The sequence below is a fragment of the Plectropomus leopardus genome, chromosome 5 (genome assembly GCF_026936395.1).
Source record: "Plectropomus leopardus strain MGB_pleo_1.0 chromosome 5, ASM2693639v1, whole genome shotgun sequence".
Lineage (NCBI taxonomy): Eukaryota > Metazoa > Chordata > Actinopteri > Perciformes > Serranidae > Plectropomus > Plectropomus leopardus.
In genome coordinates, this window is record NC_142180.1 from 3,404,765 (window position 1) to 3,419,511 (window position 14,747).

General features: G+C 36.5%; 1 protein-coding gene across 1 annotated transcript in view; it reads left to right on the forward strand.

The window, feature by feature from the left end:
- Positions 1-14,747, forward strand: part of naaladl2 (N-acetylated alpha-linked acidic dipeptidase like 2) — a 795,864-nt gene that overhangs the window by 191,441 nt on the left and 589,676 nt on the right. Inside the window, exon 4 of the mRNA XM_042513024.2 lies at positions 12,248-12,285. The gene's annotated coding sequence lies outside the window, so the exon portion shown is untranslated. The remainder of the gene's footprint in view (positions 1-12,247; positions 12,286-14,747) is intronic.

A 14,747-nucleotide genomic window follows, 5' to 3' on the forward strand; every position in this document is an offset into this window, starting at 1 on the left:
TTCAGGCTTTTGGGCGTTTACGGCCACTGCTCACACTGCTCGTCCGCCAAAGGGACTGACTGGGCTATAATCTGTCAAATATATTTACTTTGAATGAAACTGAGGCAGAAATAACCTTTTTCTGGCACGATAACTGCTACAATCACTTTCTGACAAGTTGAAAATCGAATTTTATCTGTTGCATGCATTTTTTAAAGGTATTTAAACAGGTAAAAAAACGACTGGGGGAGCCACAGTCTGTCAGATCTATTCACTATGGATGTAGTCAAGTAATTTTGAGGCAGAATCAACTTTTCAGTGACAAGGTAGCAGCGTCAATCACTTTTTGGCAAGTAAGAATATATCATATATATCATAATCATATTTTATGCATTGCATTGGCCCTTTAAAGGTATTTACATGGGTAAAAATTACTGGAGTGATTACAATTAGTCAAATACAACTCCTAAGAATTAAATCTGGTCATTTTGATGTAGAAACAAACTTTCAGTAACAAAATAACAGCTGCATTCACTTTTTGGCAAGTTGAAAATTGCATTTTATTTGTTGCATTGGTCTTTAAAAGGTATTTACGCCGGTAGAAAATGACTGGTTGAGCTTTAATCTGTCAAATATATCACTATGAATGAAATCAAGTCATTTTGAGGCAGAAACAACCTCTTAGTGACAAGCAGCTGCAATCACTGTTTGGCAGGTTTTATGTGTTGTATTGGCTCTTCAAAGGTAAAAATAATTAAATATAGTATAAGAATAGGTAAAAGGAGGGTGAAAAGGACTGCAGTGGTTATAATCTCGGGGACAGAACAGGTAATATAGGGAAGGCTCATAAGGATAATAGCAGACAATACCTTTATTTTTACATTACCCATCCATAAAGTATGATAGACTACTTTCCAAATGTAAACAAGATTTTAGACATATTAATCATATACAAACAACAGGAACAACAACATTATCTACAATCGCGTAAATGTCATGCCTGATCACACTATAAATCGCAAACACGTCAAAATTGGATTTCAAGAAACATTAAAGTTTTCCAAAGACATTCCTATGTTCTTACCACGGACAAAAAGTTATGTGTATTTATTTAGGTACATGCTAGGACAGTTTGATCCATGTTAGAGCAGCAGAGGACGTGAATACTGGGCAACACAGCTTTAACAGGCTACGTGCACTCCCGCGGACAGCAATCAGTTTCTGTCAGATGATCACTTATTGGCATAACACCGGCATCTCCTCTCTCTCTCCTGTGCCAGGTGTGTATGTGGCAGGCAGGACGAGAGAAGACGCTGCTCGCTGTGTGAGTACACGTGTAGTGAGTTTACAGCTCTGAATAAACTGGTATCTGATGTTTGATTCCTTAAATGCAAATATAATATGTAAATATGCAGAATTCACAGCAAAGCCGTTACTTAGAGACTGTTCTGTAGCTGTGGTGCTTCCTGACATGTTGGGGAATTTTCCACTCTAAGTTCCACTATAACTCAGAATAAACTAACAGAATATTATTTAGGCATTATTTTTGTACAATTCATGTTGACATAAGAAAATAAGAGGGAAAAAGACCCAAAAATTAAAAATGAAATGACATGAAAATGACTCTCTTTGACAAAAATGCAATTTTCTCAGCTTTTTGTCCAAAATGTTTATGATGAAAATGCACAAATTCAGATGTTGATAAAAATGGAGCAGAAGAATCTAGAATTCACTTTTTTGTGTATCAAAAGCTGAATATTTATTCTTTATCTTGATGTACTCATTATATATATATTAAAAACAGAATATATTCTGGAGTCTTGAAAGATTAGTAAATATGAACAAAAATATTGGGGCTGGCTGGCAACTTAATGAAAATACTCTGGTGGGGATAGAGCAGCATTATCGTATTATATATCGTGATAAAAATTGATATTGATCGATATGGGGAAATCGTGAGAATATTTTTTGCTGTATCAAGAAGCCCTACTTTATGGCATTGGCTAATCCAAAATGGTCCCACAAAATTCAACACCACTAATGCACATTTAAAATATTTTTTTGTGGGACTGTAGAGTGGACACAATTTTAACCTAAAGCATAATTATGCTCCTTTCACAGGATGATTTTCAGTTGTTTCATAGTCTTTGTATGTTCTCAGTGTCATATCATTAGAGTAAGCCATTCCCTCACATACATTCAGGCTGTGGCAAGATGAAGAATGTGTAACAGTGTTGAAGGAACTCCATGCCACTGAGATTGATAAATGCAAGTGCTTGTACCTGATGAGCCTCATCACTCTCTGCCTTTATACACACCTTAGTGCCAGTGCTACCTTACTGCTTGTTCTCTTTCCCTCTTTCCTTGAGTAATAATAGGTTAATGAAGGGCCGGCAAGAGTCAGCAGCTTAGGATCAAATGGACTAACAAAAGGCTTGGTAGTACCACAAGTCTTTTTCTTTTTTGCCCTGTAAGGATTCATGTAGTTTTGAAGACTTAGATTTTTTGTCTAGAGTTTTAGAACAATTTGTTCACTGAAGTTCCCAGGGGGACTTTGTCCTATCTGGTGCCTAAATGCCTCCAAACACAAATGTCCCTATGTAGGATAAGTTTTCTTTCTTTTTTCTTTATTCCTTTGAAAATTCAAACAATTTATGCATGCATCATCTTTTATGTATGAACATGACAATTTGTGATTTGATGTAACAACAACTCTTAATAGCCATTTGTACATTTTTCCCAATGTGCAAGGCCAGTTTGTGGCAAAGGAAAGGGTGTCCACTTTTTCAGTGATTTATATATAATCACACACACACACACACACACACACACACACACACACACACATATATGATGGTTAAAATTCTGTTTGCGTGTTCACACTGCTGCACTGTAACATTTCCCCAGTTGCCAAGAGTAGAATAGAAGTTACCATTTCTATCTACTGTTTCAACCATTTTCGTCTCTGGCGTTATAGTGTTATTAGGTGGGGTGGGAGATGTGGGCACATCTTTATTGAGATCGATCACACACATTATCCCAGCACTATCTGTTTTTAGAGAATATTTCATTGACCTCTGCCATTTTCCCCTCGTCTTTAAAGAGCATCTTTAAAGTTATCCTCCCAACTCCCAAACAGAATTTCACTTAAGGAGCTCTCTTAAGGACTGAGATGTTTTGTGAATAACTTATCTTTATGAGGACCTAGTCTTAACTTAGAGGAGAAATTGAGAAAATGTAACAACAAAAACTAGAAAGCAAGAATATGGCCCCAGAAGCTTGCTACCAAAAGGAAAAATGGTTATTGATGCCAGTGAGAAGTGTTGATTATTGTTGAGGATTCCTGGGAGAAGCTGAATTTGGACAGTTCTGCATGACTGAGGTCTAATGCATGTTAAGATGATTTTTTTTTATTTATTTATTTTTTTTATTTATGTATGTACCAACATACAATGATTACAAAGAAAATATTACATACAAATTTCCGTATATACCAACACCTACACCATACACTGTGCGCACTATTGGTACACTAGAGCCACCAAAAAAAAACAAAAACATTCAAACACTCGTACATTCATACCTACATATATACCAAAGATTTGACATAATCTCTTCTCATCATGCAAGTTCGTTATATATATCTAAATTCGTATATTTCATTTTTTATACATACACAGCTTTAATTTATTTAAGTTTTTTTTTTGTCCTTTTTTTTTTCTTTTTTCTTTCGTTTCTTCTTTCTTCCCTTTCTAACCCAAAATTAACCATACACAGTACGTTTTATAATAAATTTGTACACAGAAAATGAGAAGAAAATGGTTGTTTTTAGTCTCTTATTTGAATCCAAAATTATTCAGAGTATGTCCCAGAATATTTTTTCCCATTTTTTTTTTTGTGAGTGCATAATTTGCCTAGATTTGCCGCTATTACTTTTTCAAGTGTGAATTTTTGGTGTAATTTATTTTTAAATTTAGTTATACATAGATCTTCCTTGATTTCCTTAAAAATTAAGATTTTTCCCAATAAAATATATTGTATTCACTACATTGATTTGAATGTTCTCAAACTCTCCAAACATCACGTTAATGGGACAAATGTCTATTTTAATTTTGAATTCAAACAACCATTTCTGAACAGCCATCCAAAATTGGGCCACATATGGGCAAAAGTAAAACAGATGCATTAAATCTTACTCTTCAACCCCACAGAATCTGCACCAAGAGTTTCCTGCAGATGTTACATAATTTAAGATGCTTATTAGTTATAATTCTATAAAATATCTTTAGTTGAAACATCCTTGAGTAAGTGTCTATAGCACCAACATATATATTCCTAAAATAGTGTTTCCAAAGAATAGGGAGGTTGAATTCATCTTCCCATTTCCTGCAGATTCTATGGGGGAAAAAGGCTGTCCCAGATGTATGTAAATAAAACATGTATATCTTTTTGTTTATGTTCCTCGTTTGCCATGCATTGCACCTACTCTGTGGTTTACATACTAATAACTTAGTTTTTCCTTTTATCGCTTGTTTCCATTTAATTGGTATTGCAGATAATAATTGATTATACTGGAATTGTTTGACACAAACTCCAAATCTACTACAAAACTCTGAATATGAGAACATTTCACCAGAAGTATTAATAAGATCATTGATAAACATAACTCCGGCTTGTAAACATGTATTCCACAGGAAAGGTTGACCATTTATTAATATATTAGAATTCATCCATAATAATTGATTTTGAAACTCATAAACGCCGTCTGGAGGATAGTATTGGAAATTTAGCCATGATTTCAATGCATCTTTGAAGAATGTGGATATGCCATCAAGATTGTTTTGTAATATATAATCAATATGGGTATTTTTAACTGAAAATAGATAAATAGTTTACTTTTTGAAAATTCATATTTATTTGTTAATCCAAGGCTAGATATCCAGTTTGGATTAAGATAGATTTTTTTATCCATGAGGCTTTCAGAGATTCATTCATCATCTCTAGATTTTTTAAATTGAGTCCCCATTTTCTAGTGAATTGTACATTGTATTGTCGTTTAATCTTATGTGGTTTATTGTTCCAGATAAATTTAAACATTTTTTGTTCAAAAAGTTTTAGAAATGATTTCTCTGGGGAAGGGATTGTAATCATTAAATGCAGAAATTGTGGAATGACTAAAGAGTTTATTAATGTAACTTTACCCATTAAGGATAAAGGAATTCCTCTCCATGGAAGTAATAGTTTCTCCACTTTCTTCATTCTATTTTCATAATTGAATTTTACCGTGTCTTTTAAATTGTTAAATATATGTATACCCAGAATTTTAATATCATTGTTTGTCCATTTCACTGGTGCTGCAGATTTTAACTGATAGTCTGTTCCAAGAATATTTCCTAGTCTCATAATTGCACAATTCTGTAGAGTTTGCTTTTATTCTGAATGAATTGAGAATATATTCAATTCCTTAATTAGCTCATTGAGAGATTCTTCTTCTGGTTGTAAAAAGAAAGTTACATCATCGGCATACATTGTGAGTTTACATTCTCTGTTGTGCAATTGCAGACCTTTTATTGCTACATTATTTCTGATTCTGATGGCAAATATTTCTATACATAAAATAAATAGATAAGGTGATAGAGCACACCCCTGCCGGACTCCTCTAGATAGTGCAATACTGTCCGATAAATATCCATAATTTAGTATTTTACTGGTTGGTTGATTGTAAAAAATCTGTACCCATCTTATAATATTTTTCCCAAAATTAAAAAACTTAAGTGTATTATAAATAAAATTCCAGTTTACTTTGTCAAAAGCCTTTTCCAAATCTGAGATAAACAGAATACCAGGTTTATTATGTGTTTGACAATCTTCTATTAAATCGATGATGTGTCTAATATTTTCACCAATGAATCTACCTTTGATAAATCCTACCTGCTCATGATTTATGATATTGCCTATAACCTTTTTTATACGTGAAGCTATACATTTAGCAAGTATGCGGTTATCACAGCAAAGTAATGTTAAGGGCCTCCAATTTTCCATTTTTGTTGGCCATCAGAATTTTGTTTCAACAGCAGTTAAATGACACCTTGTTTTTGTGTTTCTGACAGAAAACCATTGACATAAGAGTAATTAAATGAAGCTAAAAGATAAGTTTTGAGTTCATTGAAGAAGGTGGAATATACCTCTATCGGAATACCATCCAGACCACTAGCTTTATCCGGAGAGAAAGATCTAACAGCCTCGAGGATTTCATCTTCCGTTAAATCTCCCTCACAAGATTGCTGTAGTTCTGTTGTAAGTTTGTACCCATTGGACTCGGGAGGAAAAATATTGTAGTTGCAGGATTCTGTGTTTTCCTGCGAAAATAGTTTTTGAAAATATTCCACTTCCATATTTAAAATCTCTTGAGGGTTTATAATAGTACTGTTTGGTGTAGTTAAGCTGGTTATATTTTTTTTAGCTATATTTCTTTGCTGTAGTCTTAAAAACTGTAAAGTACATTTTTCCCCCCGTTCCATCCATACAGCCTTAGATTGGGTTATTTGGCCTATGGCACGTTCATAGTATATGTTCTCTAGCTCATCTTGTTTTTGTTCTAATATTTCAGAGAGCTCCTGTGAATAAGCTTTGTCTATTTCCTCATTTAGTTCTTCTATTTTTTTAATTAGACCATTTTCTTTTTGTGTAGTTTCTTTTTTTTTTAATTGATGATTTTTTTATACATTGTCCTCTAAAGGCACAATTTAAATGCTATCCCCAAAACGATATGAGGATTGGCTGTTTTTTCATTTATCTGGAAGAATTCATTTATAAACTGTTTTGTATTATCAATAAATTCTGTGTTATTCAGGAGAGATTTATTAAATTTCCAGTATCCTTTTCCTCGTGGGTATTCTGATGTTATTATTTTGAGGCATACTATAGAGTGATCTGATCTCAGTTTTTCACCAATATAAGATTTTGTTATTTTTGAAACCAAAGAAAAGGATATAAGGAAATAATCAAGTCGGCTAGCCTGCTTCCCTCTACGCCAGGAATATCTTATGGACCCTGGGTTCCGAAACCTCCATATGTCCACTAAATCTAATGATGCTTTCGACTCTTCTATTTCAATTAAAGCTTGTGGATGGTTATTAATAGTAGTTGTACCGGCTCTGTCCATTTTTATGTTCAGAACAGTATTAAAATCTCCTGTTATGATGACGTGTGATTTCTCTGTATTAACATGATTGAAAGATTTAAAAAAAAAAACTGCATTATCATCATTAGGGCCATTTATGTTGATTAACTGTATGTTCAAATTATCAATAGTTAGGTCCATGATTATCCATCTGCCTTCTGAATCTGATAGTAAATTATGAATAGTGTAAGGCAGATCTTTTTTAAGCATAATCATAACTCCTCAGCTGACTCCGTGGCTAAAGTAAATTTCACCATCCCATTCCGACCTCCAGAGTGCTTCTTTTTCAGGTGTTGAATGGGTTTCTTGCAGACAAAAAATTTTTATATCAGATTTATCTTTAAGCCACGTAAATACTTCTTGTCTTTTGGTACAGCTTGCCAGCCCATTGCAATTATATGTTGAGATCTCTATACCATGTGCCATTTAAAAAATATATTGTTTGTTTTAAACTCATAATTACCTTTATTATTCTCATTTTTTAAATCCCATACTAAGTTCTTGCATGACATACCTACATTCATACACACACACATAAACATGCACCCCTCAAGTAAGACAAAAAAGAGCTTATAACCTAAAAAGTTCATCATTCTACATGGTGTCCGTCCCAAAAAGAGAATAAAAAATTTCATTAGCCCCAGAATTGTGGGGAAATAAGCACAAAAATTTATAAAGTGTAGACTTGGGAGATTATTTTAAGATGATTTTTTTTTGCTGATGGTGAGACTGATTTCATCATCTGTTATTACATGAAAAGATGTCAATAACCGGGAAATCCTGGACAGTTGGTGCATCTGTGTTCATAATACTGGCACTTACTGGCATTGATTTTTTTTTTAAATTGACACAAATTTTAGGCATTTAGGGGCTGAAACTTTATTATTTTTAGACTAAGGGCACCCTTGAGTGCATGCTAAGTGTCAAAAATGATCTTTGACCTTTCTGTTTTAACAGCACTATGGTTTCCAACCTATTTCATCATTTGAGTGTTTGTTTTCTCAATCCTTTAGCCTTTTTGGCGATGTTGATATGTTTCCAGATCTCAGAATATACCATGTTGACTATGTTATCATAAGTATTAGAAATGAATGCAAAAAAGTCAAACAAAATGTGGCAAATAAGAATTTTCTTTTAATGAGCTTCAAATCTCAGACATTCACCTGCAGGCAGGCACAATGTCTCCTTTTAGGTTTGCTCTTAACCTTAAAAAAAACAAACATTCCTCTTGTTATCATTTAGATAGTTAATGATGTATTATTGTCAAGCCCAGATGTTTAGGCATCTCTGGTTTTGTTGTTTTTACAGTTGTAATGTTCCCTTTTTCTAGATGGAGCGTGTTTGAAATCTGTCCGTGACTTCAATGAGACTCCGTCTTAATCACAGTCCTTACAGATATCTGACTAAAGAGGAATATATCAATTACAAACCTTCAGCACTCTGCCGGACGCATTCAAAGGTGAAACGTGGCAGCTTTGAAATAAAGTTATTACCGAGGCAGGCGTTTCAACGCTTAAGAGTAAAAATTAATAATCGAGCCCGTCACTTTGGGAGAGGGAAAAGAAGAAAAGAAAAGGGAGAAAATTAGACATGAAAGACAGCCACAGGTTAGGCCATGGCGAAAACCGTTTCATTTGGCCCATCGTCTCATCTCCAACTTGAAAGCAGGCCTCTTTTGTTCTTTTTCACCTCACCCAGCCCTCCACCCCAGCCACACGCCCACCTCTTCTTTTCTTTTTTTCTCTTTTCACTCACCCTTTACACAATTACAACACTGATATTCTTCTGATGGCCTTCCAACATTACGTGGATTTCCAAATGCCCTGCAGGGCACAGAAATGGATGCTACATGTGTATAACTCCACAGGGGACTTCTTTAATTGCACATGGATATATTTAATGATTGGTTGCCAGAGATAGCTTCCCTCAATTTTACCGTTAAAAGAAGATAAATGGAGGACAGAAGCAATCATGAAATCAACAAGGAATTCACTTATGGAGTGGGTAATTTCTCTCCTCCTTGTGCACCCTCTCTCTCTGCATGCCACTCTCATCCAGAATGGACTTTATTTTTAGAGTACGAGGGGCATTTTCTGGACTCCAGTAATCAATAAATAACAACCCCTTCACTCTGCCACTCTTGTTTTAACCCACATAATTCCTAATGCAGTGGAGCAGTATCTCTGTAACAGAACAGCATGACCTCTTGCACAATTCAGGGAATGCCCACATACATTTATTATTAATACAGATCCATTTTTACCTCTCTGGAGACTTATAATTGCTATTTTGAAAGTGGGAAAAGAGTGTTGAAGAGATTTAGCACTGTTTAGGACAAAGTTGCCCTACCCAGAAAAGGGAAAGTTCATTGTTGAAAGATTATTTTTTGGGCTTTAAAGCATTTATTGCCGACAGGACAATCATAGTGTGAAACAGGGACAGAGAGGGGATGACATGCAGTCAAGGGCCAAGGTTAGAATTGAACCCACAGCTGCTGTGGCAAGGACATTGCCTTTGGGGCACAGTGATGCTTGAGAGGTTAAATCATCAGTCCGTTGGTTTGCCACTTTGTTGCTGATTACATTACTTAGCAGCTCATGGATGGAATGCCATGAAATGTCGTACAGATGGACATGATCCCCAGAGGATGAATCCTATTGAGTTTGGTCATCTCTTGACCTTCCCCCGAGCACCACCATGAGGTTGACATTTTTGTTTTGAGTGAAAGGTGGATTACCATGAGTTTTGAAGCCAGTATTCACGTTTCCCAGAGGGTGACACCTCTAGACATGTTAATTTGCAAATCATAGCAAGTAAAACTTTTCAGTTATCCAGTGAAGTATTGTGACATATCAGCTCATTCTTATTCTGAAGTCATCAAATACCGCCACTATGACAGTGCTTTTGGTGTAAGGTATCGATGACGAAAGCCCTTTGCATCTGCTGGACATCGTCAGGTGAGAACGTGAATGGACAAAACCTTTCGCGGTGATACTATACACCAGCAGCTGGCCAGATGGAACCTGTCGAGTGTGCGTGATTCGCGGCAAGATGACGTCAGGCTGAAATACTGCAGGTAAAGACGTCATAGGAAGCGTGAGGGCACTTATAGGGCAGATGGGAGGGACCATGGATGGGTCCACCAACCCTAGAATTTTTTAATGCAAATGACATTTTTTGCCACACCTTACTGTGTGCCTCCTTCCCCTAATCCAAACCATCCGTGACAGCATGTTCATTTGCAGCACTGTGGCTCAGTGGTTAGCACTGTTGCTACACAGCAAAAAGGTCCTGGGTTTGATTTCCAGCTGTCCCAGGTCCTTTCTGTTTGGAGTTGCATGTTCTCTTGTCTGCATGGGTTTCCTCTAGGTTCTCCGGTTCCCCCATCATCAAAAATATGTACTTTAGTTTTAATTTTCCTGTCAATGCTCCTAACCCAGGCTCTTGCTGCATATCTGGAGATTGTCCCCAAGCACTGCACGCAGCTGCTCACTGCTCTGTAGGGGATGGAGGTCAGAGGTCAAATTTTGCTGTACAAGTGACAACAAAGAATTCTCCTTCTTCTTCATGACATCCCTGGGTTGGTTGCCATGTGCTGTTGTTGCTTAAGCATAACCACATGTAGCATCACATGCTGACATCACAGTAGTGGCATCCCAGGATGTAAACAACAGACGTAGAAGGATATGTAGAGTGTAGTATGTAGACACAGAAGTCTACTGCCAAGCGGCAACATGTGATGACTTGTGATGAGAACGAGATGGATTCACTCTTGTTTGCTTAATTTCTGTAGGTTTTAGTTCATTGTCTGCAGTCTTTGTAGCTTCCTTTTAGATGCATGCTGCTTATGGTGCTTTTTAAAAAGTCCCGACATCGCCTATGTACAGTCCTACGGAATGTTAAAAAATATTCTAGGAAAATCTTGCTTAATACACCTTTTAACCAGTTGATATTGCATCTTCCATCTTATATTACATTGTTACCAGTAGCGTTTCAACCTGATGCCATTTTGTAGCGTATCATGTAGATACGTCAGCTTCCATCTGCATATCAGGCTGCAGCCAAGGATGCCATCCGGATGAATATAATAAGGGGTTTGTGGGACCCATGCACCTCCCCTCCCACCTAAGTGCCCTTGTGCTCCTAAAACGTCATTACTGGCAGGGTTACAACCTGAATCCATCCTGACAGGTTTCGTTTGCACACAACAGGTGCCTTTTGGTACTGAACTCTTATGCCAAAAGCACTGACAGAGCAGACCTATTTGAGGAGTTTGGAATGAGAACAGCCTGGATGTTACCATGCTTATAACGGCATAAAATCAGAAAACTCTGTTTTGAAAGAAAGTGAAATTACCTTTCTTATTCTTTACTTTTTGAAGGAAAGATTTCCTCTTTGAAAGAAGAAAAACTACTAACTTGCAGCGTAACAGATACATTATGAAGCAGAGTTGTAGGTAAAATAATAAGATACTGCTGACACGAGTAAAGAATAACATCCCTAATTTTTGAGTAACAAGCTCAAAGCTGTTTGAAAGCGTTTTACAGTTAGCTCTGAGCTCCCCTCGTTTCCTTTTCATTATCTTTCCCTTGCCATGCATTTTTCACTCTTCCATCTTTCAGTCTGTTCATATTATTTGCTCTCAGTCTCTCTCTCTCTCTCACACACACACACACACACACACACACACACACACACACATACAAACTGCCAAAAAAGCAGGTCTACCCACTTTGTCCATCTGCAGGATGTTTAGGATTCACTGGTATTCTCTCCTCTCTCTCTTTCTCTCTCTCTCTCTCAGCCTTTATCTGTGCTATTTTCAGAGGGAGAGCAGTAAGTGAAGTATTGTGAGAGGTGATACAAAAGCTTCCTTCTCTAGGGAGGAGAGGTAGTGAGAGGCAGAGGAGAGAGTTTGTAAAATATGCCACTGACTATTCATTTCCCCCCTCTCTCCAGTTCTCTCTGACTCTTTCCAGGCTCGGGGAAAGGCCACTCGGATGCTTGGACACAAAGAATTTTCACTGTAATGAATAATGCAGGTAGTCCACAATTCCTCCAACTCTCCTTTTTTTTTGCTTTCAGACCATTCGAAACGCCAGATCTACTCCAGCACATAAGCCGTGAGTAACAAATGTGACACATTATCATAAACACTTCTGTTTTGCTACTGTCCTTTACAACATCGCAATAACTCAGTGGAGATCAAACTGAGAGGCGTGTGTGAATGCGTTCATTTTTCCTGCTCTAAGCATCCAACGCCATTTTGCCGGGGAAATGCTTTTGTGCTCAAACAGTGATACATTGCACATTGTTGTTTGATTTGCATGATGCCCAATATCAGACTATTATGACTGGTTTGAAATTGCAATATAAATGGGTCATATGTCGCCCCCTCCCTTCTATGATGATGTATTAAAACTAATCCGACACTTGTGGCATACATCAGTATGTGTAAGTGGTGGAAGATAAAAATAATATACTTGACTTTATGCAATATTGTTTCTTTATTATCACCTGTCTGCCCACATTGCTGCATTTTGGGTCTCTTTTCTTATCATAGGAGGGTATCAAAACTGTAGTGAAAATTGGCAAGACAAGACAGCTTTATTTGTACCGAGCAAAAATATATCAAGCATACTGAAAGATAGAGACTTACAATAAAAGAGATAGGTAAAAGGAAGGTAAAATTAATTACTAATGGATGTACAATTATATTTTAAAAAATGCCATGAAAAACTGCAAATGTGCAGACAAGAGGTGCAAAGATAAAAAGATTACTGATTTAAAATTAATTTTAACCCTCTGAGACCCCCTTATTATAACAGTTCACTTTTCTATATCTTTGTTTTTTACTTGATAATTGTCATTTTTTACACTATCATCAAGATTCCACATCCAAAAGAATCAGCATAACCTTAGGTAATTTTACATGTTATTTAATAAAAAATTAAAACTAATAAATACCACATACTATAATAAAGAATATTTGTCCATAACACTAAAATAATGAAAAAAAAATGAAAATTGAAACTTGAATTTTGCTGAGATATGGCACTCTAAAGATGACATGGTATTTTGCATCACAGGCAATCTGATGGGTCTCATAAAGTTAAAAATAAGTTTGCAGTCACTACTGGGTAGAGTAGGCAATAGTCTATAAAAACGGAAAATTGGTAAGTGTCCGTATCCTGCGAGCACAGTACTGTATTGCTCAACAGTGGGGATAAACTGAAGCACCAACTGTTAATCAATGGCTTAATAGCCTCTCAAGCTGCCTGGCCATGAAAGATAGTGATGTATGCTGTTAAAAGCCACCTGCAGACACTGAATACACTACCTGGATACCAAGTTGCATAAAGGAATCTGTGCTTTCTGACAAAGAAATCTAACTTATACGTGACAGAATGATGAACTAATGAACTTTTCTTTTTGTTTTTGATTGTTTTGTTTTCCTTCCTTAAAATACAGTGCATTGGTATTTACAGCAGCAGGACAGTGTATTTGGTATTGACTCTTTACCATGTGGCCATGTGGCCATGTTCATAGGAGTGAATACTGGTTTCATATATATATATGTGTGTGTGTGTGTGTGTGTGTGTGTGTGTAATATAGTGAAATTAGTGAAAAGAATTCTCCTCCACCATCTTCTTGCTTGTTGATGTGTAAAACTGACTTTGCCCTATAGTGTCTATTGGCTGTACATGTGTCAACATAATGGATGCATGGAAGTATGAGGGCATTGATGTTTACAATGTTTGAAATGGATGTATCTATTTTCGTATGTAAAGGGAGCATAAATGGGCCTTAAGGGTCCTATCTCATAACTGGGGCAAAGTGGCACACAGAACAGTGCATCTCTCATTGCTGCTTTTAGGCTAGCACCCAAGTATTGTATGTAACACAGATACTTGCGCCCATGGATGTTTAGGTCTTCAAATGAAATGTGGTCAGGCGTTTGTTGGCGTATTACATTTTTAGGTAGCAGAATGTGATTGCTCTTTTGACCAACATAACCCTTGTCTAAGGTCACAATACAGTGTTTTCCTGCTTTTTTAAGGGTGCATTATTGAGATAGGAGGATGCACCTACATAGGCAAGTTCACAACATCTGTGTACTCTCTGCTTGTTACACTTGGACGTGTAAATTGTTAGCAGGTGGATGACTCATCATTTATGAGGAAAATAATGACATTCAGTAAAAAGTGAATATAGCAGAGATTAGAGCAGAGCTGCAGAGCTGCTGCCCAACTCAAAAGAGGTGCTGTGCACATTTACACATGAGGAGCACTGTATCTTCATCGATTATTCATCAGTGCAGTGCCCTCTGTCAAATTTATAACACATTTTTTAGTTTTGATGCAATTTGCCACATCTGCCATTTAAATTGGAGTGTGCCAAATGCACCTGGCTAAAGGGAATGGAAGATAACAGGATACACTAATTAATGGACTAAGTACAATCCCTTTGCCCCATACATTGCCGCCATACTGTTCACCAGATTAGGCGCCATTTAAGGAAAATAGAAATGAACATACTCTAGATCAGGGACCACCAACTGGCGGACCACATTCTGGATCCGAAC